The 12,819-nt window shown below is 39.3% G+C and overlaps 1 protein-coding gene across 1 annotated transcript in view; it reads right to left on the bottom strand.

The window, feature by feature from the left end:
- Positions 1–12,819, bottom strand: part of LOC134175531 (uncharacterized protein YagA-like) — a 336,167-nt gene that overhangs the window by 255,571 nt on the left and 67,777 nt on the right. The gene's annotated exons all lie outside the window — the stretch shown is intronic.

The following is a 12,819-nucleotide window of genomic DNA, read 5'->3' as shown; positions in this document are numbered from 1 at the left end:
TTCCAGAATTGGTTTAAGTTGATTATAGTTCTAAGGTTTGTAAATCTTGGTTCTAACAATCCTTTTTAATCTATTGAGCCTTTGAAAAATTTTCTCCCAACCACAAGCCCTAATATCTCTTTTATTTTTGGCAGTGAAAAAGGTTGATAATGGGGTTTGTCTAATTCTCGTATAACCCTGTTACTAAAATAGAGTAAGTTCAAAGGGAAAATGTATTATAAGTGTTTCATGGTCTGAGACAACACACAAAATATTACTGGCACACTGACAATTTGATTGCATATTGGTAAATGGCTTAAAACCAACTGTAAAATAACTTAAAAATGCTTAACATATAAAATCCATAACAGGACTCTATCAAATAAGAAAGTAAATCCTGCACTTTTTAAAAGACACTGAAGGAAACCTTTGTGATGTTCAGATGTGTCTAACTCTGAAACAAGCTTACCAGACCTAAGTCCAACAACTACTGTATTATAGTATGACCTAGTGCTGCAAGGAAGTTAATTATTTAATAAATGGTTGAATCACTGAAGTTTATAAAAAAAATCTTACATCCTTCACTGTCACTACTTCATACCTTCATATATCAAAAGAACTAAACCAAAAAAATCTTTAGGGCACCACTTCTCAGACTAGTAGCCCAAATAGATGTGTAGACCAGAACTTCAAGATTAATTAGGAAGACAACAGGCACTCCAGAAACTGACAAACTGCTGCACAATTCATTACTTTTTCCAACTGCATTCTTTCCAAGAATACAGAATCTAGATCCAGAAGACACAAACATGACACATTAGCAAAGTTTGGTGTATTTGGAAGGAATTAGTTAAACTACAATGAGAAGTCACCTAATCCATTCAGAAGGCACAATTTCGGATAGCTACATAAAGCATGAGGTCAGAATGCTATAATCTCAAATAAATGAGCAGCTATAGGAATTCTTATTCATACTTCTAGAAGGACACACCTTATCTGACCTTCAAACTGGCATCCACTGGCCTAAGCCAGTGATGAGCTACAAGGAAAGTTTCATATCCACTGCAGTGTACAGGTTCCATGTGTAAAACGTCAGCAACTTAAATTTCATGTTATCAGAGCACAATATTTGATGTAGTCCCCCAAACATGTTTTGTACTTAACAAAATGTAAACATGTCTATGCAGATTTTAACTTTGCAGTCTACCTAGACTGCCAAGTTTCATCTGGTATGTGTTGGCCAAAATCTGTCACACTAAACAAGCATTGCATAATATGTCTCTCCCAACCTCTGAGCTGGGCTCCACTTATCTTAATTAGCAGACAAAAGACAAGGACTCAGAACAACTGTCAGGCATTTGTGGCTTTGGAGATGAGACTTGAAGATACGTTCTCATTTTTGCAAGTTGGTGAATTTAAGCAACTTTCTTTGCTAACAACCTCCACAGAATTCTCAAATGCAATTTCAGGCAAGATCAAAACTGCATTCATCTTTACTACAGAAGGAGGATAGTCAAAGCAAAAAGCATATTTATTCTATAAATCTTTTTATTCTGAGCTCAAACAGGTTTCTTTCTACAAAAGCATTGGAAATAACATGGCTCCTTGAGATGTACAAATTTTCATGTCAATTAAAAAGTATCAGTTGCTTTATGACCATCAGTATTACTCAATACTTAAGTGGCAGAGTTCAAAAGTTTTTGGCTTACTAACCTGCTTGACTTTAAACTCCACCAGAGATTATATATGCCTATATTACATTATTCTTCTGATTTCTAACAAGTCTTCATATCCCATAATTATCTTCAACTTTGTAAAACTGTAGGGCATTATTTCTACCTAATGGGTCATTTTCTTCAGGCAAGCGGTAAATGACCTATCAGATAAAAAATAATTATAACTTCATGCTTCTTTTTCCATGTCGAAGGAACGATCAGGAAGAAACTTAGTAGTGGCAGTTTTAAGTTCATAGCCACCACGTTAATTGTTCATGACAGTACTGAGTGACAGTGGCACTTACCTGAAGCAGTTAACTGCATAGTGATCACTGTGGTGCATGCTATGGGATTCAGTTAGCAGTACAGTTACCAATTTATCACTCTACAGATCAAACACACTATCTTTCAGTCTTGGCACTTCTACCAATACTATTTTTTTTTTGCATATTTTACACAAAAGTATGCTTCTCTGAAATCAAACTGTATTCATGCCCCTACAAGGGCAAAAAATTGTCTCACAGGCGGCACAGAAAGGGGAAAGCAACCAAAAATCTTCAGATGTCATCAGAAAGAAAGAAGGGAAATTGTTTTAATAATTACATGAGAAACAGCATGGAAATGTTTACATCACATGCAACACCTTTTATTTTGACCCTATTTATGTGGAGCAATAAGGCGCTTTCCATGAGCATTTGCCATGTGTATTCCATGCTTCTTCGGAGCTGAGGTCCTTCTTTCCCGTTCTACTGCAAGCACCCTCAAAGAGTGAGGGAAGGGCACCCTTTAACATTTGCATACACGGACAGAGCCAGCAAACATTGACAGATATCTGCAAAAGCCAATACAAACATTTGCTACAGCTGACAGATCATATCAGATTTTAACTGGAACATTAAAAATGCTTTGTGTGAGCCATGCCAAAATTTATCCCACTTGTGGGCAGCTAGAGTGAACACGTTATTTGTGTCTTAACAAGTACTTCTCTTCAGCACTTCTCCTCCTTTCAGAAGTCAGACAGCCTGGTTTTACTTGGCTTTTCCTAGAATAATTTATCAATAGCATTGTCAGGCTGGGAACAGACATGCCTTTCTTCAGTTTAAAAGTAAAGGGACACGAGAATAAAGCAGAGGCCAAGAAGCTGTTGGATCATCAATTGTACATATAATTAAAACTAAGCATTACAGTCATCCTGAGGGCTTTTTCCAATCTAAAAACTACTCTAGCCCACTTCCTCCTTCCCAAATAGCCTTGGAAGGGAAACAAAGACCTTCAACCCTTTGTTTTTGTGAGATATTTTTAGTAAAGATTGATCTGTGAGATATCACGATAATAATAAAAGCTAGAGATATCTTAGAAGAGCATGCTTTATTTACTTTCCCCATACCTGTATCATGTAAATTATTAGCACTTATTACAGGTATATTTAAAAGTAAATGCTATGTGTGGATCCCAGACCTCACTTCCAGGAGTACATCCAAATTGTAAGAAACAAACAATTTAATTTTAAAGAGCAGGAACACTGTGGGGAGCACCAGCATGCAGATCGCCCCTAGTGAGCACGGCATCATATAAGAAATTTCATTCTCTGTGGGCCAAAGTATCCTGTATTCCTGATTGCACCTTTAGCTTTTCCAGACTGTCTAGCTTATAGCCTTGTGCCAGGTATGTCCATGTGGTCCACAAAATAGTGCCACACAAGCTCCTCATATCATACATGATAGCAAACTCTTTCCAGCCTCTCCCCTTTTCAGGTACATCTAACACCTGGTTTACCATTTTGTTTAGTTGCTGACTGTTGGATTGACATGCAGCATGTGGCAGTCATTTCACACATAGCACAACAAAAGCCTGTCTCACCTCCACAGCAACATGCAGAGAGGTGCCTGGATGAAAGATGAGGGTGATTTCTGGCCTACCCACTTTTTCCCCTCCTTCTTTTCCCCTTTGTCTCATGCCTCTGTTCAAACAGGACCAGTCAAATACACTGCAAAATGTGCTTGTGCAGTCAAATGCACAAGCAAAAATGGGAGCTAGCTGTGGCTGATACCCATGGTGTCACACATGCATGGTTTTGACATTTTATCCTTAAACAACTACTTTCCTTGCTTGCTCCAAGGGCAGTGATGCCAATGCACCGTAAGAGGTCAAAGGGCTGAGCAGTGGCTCAGTCCCTGGCAGACACACATAGCCCAGGATGTAATCAGAGCTTCGTCACAGCTGTTACCCCTCGGGTTGTCAGCACTGGCAAGTCTTGAACTGACCCCACCTCTGTTCCAAGCAGCCATCAGCCCATCTCCTACCATGACAGCCAGGCATTCACCTGTCTCTCAGGTTACCTCTGCAGAAAGAGCTTATCACCAGCCTGATTTTGTTCTGGCAGGCTCCTAGGGACAGCTAGGAGAGCTGACTAGGGAAAAAGAAACAGGCTAACTCTTGAGTTTATTCAAAGAGTATCTCCAACATTTTCATAACTAGTGTTACACAGGGAGTCATGTCCACTTCACCTTCTTGCTATTTGGGTTTTCTTAAAACACTATTTTAAAGGAAACAGCAAACTTCCATGTTTATGATGTTCAATTCCTGCCTGTGGTGGGGCAAGGTAACCCCAAAGTGCTCCCACAAAGTGTTTCTGGAGGGAAAACACTGTAGCCTTCTACTTCCCTATGTCCATAGATCATGCAGACAATCTGGGAAAGGAAGGTTGTTACACCCCAGCTCCCTGTGAACACCAGTCACCTTAACATTCATATGGAACCGGCTCCTCAGCATTCTCGGGCTGGTACACCATGGCATGCAATCCTGGTGCACACCCTGTACTGAAAAGGGAGGGAATGAATCCTGAGTAATTAATAAGTTTGTTTACCAATTGGTTTGGCCCTGTCCTGCCTTTGTGTACTCCTCCTGGCTCTTTCTAAGGCACTCATCCAAGCTGTGCTCCAGGGCTTAGTAGCACTGACTCCAACAATCCTGAGCACTTTTCACTTTTCTGGACCTGGAAGCTTTTTGAAATGCTCCTAGAAAAGGGAGAAGAATCAATTAGCACTAGAAGGACCCGGCAGGTAGGTATCCCACTGAAGTCAGACAGCCAAGGGTTGGAAGCAAGCATCCCATTTGACTCTCTACACATATACCTCAGGGAAAATGCCTTGTTCACTCTCTGAAGCTTCTGTTGGAAACACCTCCTGGGCAGGGAGCAGAAGGCTGCCCTGTCTTGTTCTGACCACACCAATTTCTTGACTGCCTGGGTAGATCTCCATCTTGGATTTAGACAAGCTTCAAAGGTCACTTTAGGATGTAAGTTTTCTTGGTGGGCTCCTAGGTAATTTGCCTGCCAAAAGTTACTGACAATGGAGGGCTCCTTTGAAGGGCAGTGGCTAAGAAGACTGCTTTTGACAGAGTCAAGTGAGAGGCAGATATCCAGCAGCGTAAGCTTGATTTGAGCACGTGGCCAAAGGTTATTCTAGGATCCTTCCTCAGGTGGAGCCTAACTGGTGGTGATGACAGTAGTGCCACACACTGTTATATCTTCATATTGTTCTTTATGCAATCCAGTTTCAAGGTCAAATACTCACAATGTTGAAGTCCAAACTCTTTCAGTAATGCTGGATTTCAGTCATATACACACTGCTGGATCCACTGAAATACTGCTTATGCGACAGACATGGCTTTTTAACAATTTTCCAACCTGCTCATATAGCACCAGTTTGTGCTGTGGTGAGGCAGCAGGAGAGGCTGCCTCCGTCAAGGGGTTCATGGTCACTGGCAGCCATGAGATTAATGGAGTTCTCCATACCACACAGAGACCTTGAGTCCTATTTTTTATGGGTACATCCTCTGTTTACCCTTTCCAAGGGCTAAAAGCCAAGGGTTCTTCATTTTTACAAGAGTAAAGATGTTTTCTTTTTCCTTTTACCAGAATAAGAACATTTGGTATTTACTTTGTATATTGTCTCCTTGAGACTCTTCCCTAGAACTTCTTTTTCTAGAAGCATTCAAACCCAGCAAGTTTCCATGTCTTCCATTTGCCAAAATACATGTAACGGTGAGCTCTGATTAGAGCTGTTGCCAGTGAGAAGAGGTTTACATGCCAGCGAAACAGAGGTGACAGCAGTTTTAGCTTGTGCCTCAGGAGCTGCAGCTAGAGGAATTTGTCTGTACGGGTCCTGAATGCTTCGTTCCAGACATATGGAACCAAATGTTTGAGATTTTGACCTGCTAGTTATATACTAATAAGCACTAATAAGATAGTTATATACTAATAAGTGATCCCCAGATGACTTTTTGCCCAGGTTCACAAGCTGTGTTACGAGCAACACTGACCAAACAAGACCTTTATTAGCAGGAATATTGAGTTGGGGCAGGATATGTGCAAGAAGGATGCCACATGGATTTGATAATGGTATTTTGCTCAGGAGTAACCCACGTGCGGGTGCGCCAGCAGTACCAGAAATGCGTTAAGGGGTCATAACAGAAATGTGAGAACCCTATGGCACAGGGATCTCTTTCTAGGGTGTTCCTCAGAAGCATATAAGCTGAAGACAGTATATATGATGCCATGATACCTGCAAGACTCTGTCTCCATGGAAGAAGATCTGGCAGTTCTACCACCTCATAAAACCATGCCTATTTTAAAGGCCCATTTTGACTAGCACATCCAAAGAGGCCCATGTCCTTCTCCTGCAACCCCCATTCATGTCCTTAACTGTCACAGTCACACAGTCTTACCTAGACACAGCATTAGCTACCTTGCTCACAGCCATGCCCTAATCTTACCCACACACAATAAAAGAGGCACTAAATTGTATCATCTGGGTCAGACAAGATAACAGACAACACTGGGTGTAACACAGACAAAAAATGCCACAGCACACATATAAAAACACATCAAATAAACCAGGTGCCAAAATGCCCATGAAATGGCCTGTGAATTACTAACAACTTGCTTTTCCTTTCAAATGGCCCAGAAATAGGCCTGGAAATCAAACAAATAAACCAGGAAAAAGAAGTAACAGATGTACGGTATATTTCTTCAATATTTCTAGAGAGGAAGGGGTTAGAAACTGCTGAGTCAGGAAAACTTTATTATTGATTTAATAATAAAAATGAAGTAACCTTCATTAGCTGTGTCTGGTATTGCTGTTGTTCCTGCAAAATTAAATGCCTTTTTTTTTAATGGATTCTACCTTGAAAAAGACTCAAATCTTCAATGCACAGTGGGTCATTCTAGAATACGTTTCTGAAATCAGAACAGATTATTAAGGGCTGATTAATTAGACAGCATGAACTATGGTGTGAGGCAGACAGAGTCTGCACAGCCATGTTTACCTCTGGTCCTATACTGTAAGTTTGAAAAATGTGACTGTTGAAGAACAATTTCTGAATGACATTTAAAAAAATTTGAAAAGCTACTATCGAATACTCATTTCTTCCTTTTAGTTTTAGAGTTTACATCATTATTTGATCCATTTTTTTTGGTTAGAACATTCACACCATTTCAGCTCACCTGCCATCTTTGAAAGCCAGTATTGTTACCTGTGCTGAATGAGGAAGCAAAAATCAAAGACACTGAAAGGCTCAAACACCACAGAACAAGCACAAGCGTATCCTATTGGCTGCTTCAAAGTCAGCTCTTTAAAATGGTTATGATGAAACTAAAAACACAGCACCTGCACACTGTTCTTATAAAATACATTTCCTAGGTCTTCATGTAATATTCAAGTGTACATTCTTTGTCAAAAAAAGAAATTTAAGTCTGAACATGCACCCACTGTTTTGATTTGCCAGGTGATGCTTATTGGGTTAATTGCATTAACATACCATATTTTAATTGAAATTTTGCTTAACTGCCCCTTCCCGGATCTCACACTCACTGCAAACAAGGGAGAAAGGCACATTTGTACTGAGGATCTTCAAAGACAGAGATGCGTTTGGAATTATTTTGGGGTAACTCCAGACAGCAGCAAAATAAATGTCAGGAGTCAAAGTGGAGATACTCTGTTTTCACCTGAGCTTCAAATATTCAAACAATTCTTTTGCTTAAAAATAAGCATGCAAGTTAGGCTTGCTGAAATCAGGGTTAAGCAGGCACATTCTTGCAGGATTAGGCCCACAAAGTCCACATTTACAATAAGACATCCCTGTTTTAAACAATTTCTTTGTATTAATTGTTAGGGGTTTTTTTCTGTTTTTGGTTCATTTAGGCATTTTTTAAATCTTTTTAAGAACAAACTTCCTCTTCAAGACAGCTTACTACCATGCAATAAAATGCAGCTCCTTGGTGGTTAGAGTGCATTTCATGAGTTTTTTTAAGTGCATGGATTTGAACATGTTGTTTGACCAAGCAAGTCAAATAAAAGTTGTCAAGACTGGGAAGGCATGGTTAGCAAAACAAAAAAATACCTGAAGTTCACAGAAGTCATCACATTTAAGTTTGTTTTCACACTTAGAGAAGTAAGTCAGCTTTTTGTTATGCTCGAAAGACACAGAATATACTTTCCTAAAATTAGCATTTATTCAGAGAAGGGATTTAAAAAAGAAATATTAAAATAATGTGTTTGATAGAAAAAAAAAGTCTTTCAATGACTTTATTAACAGACTTAAACTCTTCATCAGAATGGTTGTAATGGGACACCTACACATTAATATTTTTATTATTATTAATAATTAATTAATAATTATAATTACTATCCATCCAAAGCAAAGATAAAATAGCCATTAGAACCTTGCAATATATTTCCGAGATTTGAGACCTGAAATTTATTCCTTGGGTAGACTCTGGTTCTACAAAACTGCAACTATTTAACTTTACTCCCCAGCACAGTGGCTCCACTGAAGAAGTTGCTGTCACTTCCTAGGGTGACCCTCTGCCTGCTTTTAAAATCAGGAGAAACTTCTTTAATAAAAAGTAGATGGAAAAAGGAAAAGAAAGAAATGGAGTAATACTTAGGGTCAGTTCACCATGCATATTACTCACCAAACACTTTTTCTCAAGATAAATAATGGGAGTGGAGAGGGAGAGTGAAAAGTAAAAGGAAAGTTCAACGAATGTCCTTTTGTACTTGTATATGTAGGATTGTGAAAAAGAGCCACCACTAAAAGAGTTCACAGAAATCATAAAATATAATTGATTATAATTTGGGAAAAACTCCTAAAAGCACAGCATCAAAACCAAATAAATCTCCATGACCTGAAATGCAATGACATTTTCATAATTTCAATATAGGTGACAAGCTACACATACCAAACCTCTCCCCTCTCTGAAGCTGCACTTTTTTAAGCAGGAAAAGCAAGAGAAAACGCACTGAAAGCCACCCCCCCCAAGCCCTTCTTTCTTCTGTGTCTCACTACAGCACAAGCAGGATTTTCATGATTTGTCCCAGCTGATACATTCATTTCTCCCACACTGAGAGCCTTAACTGAGGAACTGAAACAGACAACAACAAGCTCAAAAACCTCCACTCAGTGAAGAGGACAGCCTCACCAAAGCCTCTCATTGCCATGGAGTTGATGTGAGCAGCTGATGTGACCCACAGGCACTGTAAGGCTGGGTAGTGGGCACACCCCAGGCACCAACAAATGAAGACCAGAAACAGCTCTCATGCCCGATGGACACTCCCCAGGTGCCTGCCAAACAAGGTGGCAAGGGCTGTTTGTTGCCCCTTGGGTTGAGTGAGCTGACCTGCAAGCTGGAAGCCCAGAGGGGTACAAACCTCCTCACACCACCGGCCCAGCACAGGCAAAGCCTGACCAATGGACCAAGCTCTCAGATGTATTCATGGAATGTGGATAATGCCCTTAGCAGCTAGGAATGAGGAGCCTGATTCCCACTACTACTGCCTTATACCACACCATCTCCTCAACACTGGTTGTGCTGCTTCTAGGAAACTCCCCCCTCCCAACAGTTTATCAAAATACTTTATTTGCCATGTTGTTCATGACAGAATCTTTATTGGCAACTTCCTGTATTGCGAGACAGGAAGATAAAATAATTACTGCTTTCTATTGAAGGAATAAACTTTTCCACAGCTTGATAACAAAAATTTCATGTGAGCTTCCCATGCTTCCATAATTCTTATCTTAATAGTTTTCTGGATTTTTTTTTTTTCTTTCTTAACCTCCATTGGAAAATTATGATGAATTATAAAAAAATAAAATACACTAAAAAAAAACCACAGATATATAAATGACATTTGAGTGAACAGAAGATATAATTCTGCTTTAAAAAACAGTCTATTGGTTCATGATTTTGTTCAGCACACACACCAATGACAGGACAAATGGTTTGTGAAAAAGTGGCAACCATCATTTGACAAAATGGGTGTTCTAGTGCAAAGGCAAAATCAGGTCCCTTGCGCTTGCTTAAATAGGATAGAAGATTAGAACTTCCAAGACTGGATTTTCACAAATGGGAGGTTTGGATGCACAATAAACTTAGCTCTGAATCCCAGTTACATAGGGATCCTCCTGTGGTTTGGGGTTTTTTTTTTAGACAGTGGAGTAGGAAGGAATATGTCTCTTCTTCTTCCCATCCCCCACAGTTAGATGAAAATAATTTAAGTACTAGACATATTTATTCTTAAAATTAAGAACATCAGTAACAGTGGCCACAGTCCCCTGAGGCCCACCAGTCTGCATTGACCTCAGCACGCACATTTTACTCCAAAATCAAATAAAAAATTTATAACTCCTCAACTAATTTTATGCAGTAATGCGTTCACTAATGGTTCTGTAAGTCTGCAAACAGCCTGAAGGAAAATCTAAAGCCACGAGTAAAAGACCTTTTCAAGCTGACAAGCCACAGCTGCGGAAAGTCAGCAACATTCCCAGAAGTGCTTAGTCTTTTCAAAACCTGAAACTTAGCAACAAATCATGTTCTTTGCAATCATGTACCTACCCAGGAATACTGATACTAAGGTGGAGGTTAATATGCAATACCAAAATAGCTGCTTCTCTAGCAATAAATTTGACCAGGTCAGGAGACAATTGGAATTTTAAATTTAAACTTGTTTAGTGAACCTATCCTTGGAAAATATACTGAAAATAATTATGAACTATGTTCAAAATAAATAAATAGATCGATGAATGCTAGACAAATAGATAAATTACTGGTGCCTTTCAGTTGCAGCTATGCAATTTGCAATAGCATATTTCTGAAACCAGTGTGGAAAACAGCAAACATTAGCACTAATGCCCTGCACTAGACTACATCTTTCCCGAAGTCACATATTTGTAATTTTACTTAGTCAAATTATTTACATGGTAAAGCTAACATATCTCTTACTAAAACAAATAGCCCTATAAATTGTCAAGGTATTAAAGAGAAGTGAGATGCCTAACATCTGGGAAATGCTGTAGAAATATTCCAGTTTCATTCTTTCCTCAAAGGTTTTATGCTCTGACACAGTCAAGCTGCAGCTTAAGTCAACTCCAGAGGGAGAGCTCACTATAGCCTGGCATCAACTGCTTTTCATAAAATTGGTCAAACCAGTAGCAGCCACTTGGACTAGGTAAGTCTCAGACTGAATAAACGTTTATACCTTCAAAACTCCTTTCATGAGTCCTTGAGTAAAATGGGCTGTTCAGATGATGTTCATATAATCAGTCCTAAATTCCTTCTTTTAATATTTCAAATTCTTGGTGTTCAGTTTCTTCTTTAAAAAATAGGCAATTACATCTGTTGAACATAGTTTTCTGAAGAATTGCACTTGAACTTTCTGTATGTAATCTTTTCAGAGAAAAATAATTATTAAATCACTAGAAGAAGTACTTTGAAAACAAAATGCACAGAATGATTTAAGATATTGTAAAAAGCACATAAAAGATACAGTCAAAGCTTGAATGTTTAAGCACCCTCCACACAAAAATACATCAAATAACATATCATAAATCTATGCCACAGTCAGGGTTAGGTCACACAACAGGGAATGGTTGGGATCTAAATACAGTCAGGGCTAAGATCACACCATCTAGCAGACAAGACCCTGAAGAAAAGAGCAAAACTCCTGTTAGCAGTCCAGCATCACTTTTCAGAGTCATGTTCCCATTAATGTGTAAAGCTACCACACTGGCTTCTTCCATCACTCACACTATAAATTGAAGAAATTATCAGTCCTCTGGATGTTTCAGCTAGAAAACAAGCATAACCAAACAGCTAAGGGAATTTGTCTTTAGTTTTACATCCTGACAATTTACTAGCATCTGCATGAAATATCTTATTTTGTGAGCACACATGTGGTGTCATTAGAAATTGGAAGAACCATTTGCCTAGAAGAAAAGTTGATCTTGTGGAAGTGGTTTTGCATGACTGCATCTTTACAGGGCAGCTTTTTCAAATCTTTTGAGTTCTGAAACTGACAGTTTTTGACTGCCAGACCCTAAACCCACCTAATCTTAAATGTGCTTGTACTACACCAGGTGCTATTCCCCCAAAGAATCCCATACCATTTTCTGCCCTGCACACACCAGCAAATTCAAATGTGCACAGAGGGATGTTTTCAGCCAATATCTGGCAGAAGAAGGAAAAGAAAATAATAAAAAAAAAAAAAAAAATGGAAAATTTAAGACACATCTAAGAACTAGATCATGTAGCTACTAGTGAGGCAAAGTCCCTGTCCAGATTAAAGATCTGAGCCATCCGCTACATCCAGCCTGGCACATAGCAAGGACAGGTGCTTGCTCTTGTCTGGAGCTGTCGAGATATTGATCGCTGTGCCTTACCCAAACAGAATAGTAGTGATGTGAAACTACTACTAAAGTCAACCTTGTGAAAGCTGAATGGCCAGGAAACACCCTTGCTCTTGATCTGTCAGAATACTTCTGGAGAGAATCTGAAAATGTTTGTTTTTCCTCAGAATAAAACTAACAAGACATGTACACCCCATCCAAAACAGTCTAGTCCGAAGAGGAGTGAAGAGAGCTAAGTACCTCCTTGTACATGAATGAAGTGGCACAGTTCCAGTATGAAGAAAGGAAACCATCCTGAGCAGTCAGCTGACATCCTGAGCCAATTCCATATGTTTGCTCCTTGATATACACACCCATTTCTCCCCCACACTTGGAAAAGCACCTCTGTGAGAAGGGAGAGGGGTTCTGGAATCAGCCCTTTGCTCACGTGGAGCAGCAA

The sequence above is a fragment of the Pezoporus occidentalis genome, unplaced genomic scaffold, assembly GCF_034315485.1.
Source record: "Pezoporus occidentalis ecotype Australia unplaced genomic scaffold, CSIRO_AGI_Poc_V1 ctg69, whole genome shotgun sequence".
Taxonomy (NCBI): domain Eukaryota; kingdom Metazoa; phylum Chordata; class Aves; order Psittaciformes; family Psittacidae; genus Pezoporus; species Pezoporus occidentalis.
Note: the sequence above shows the minus strand (reverse complement) of the source record. Positions and strands in the feature narration are given on the sequence as shown.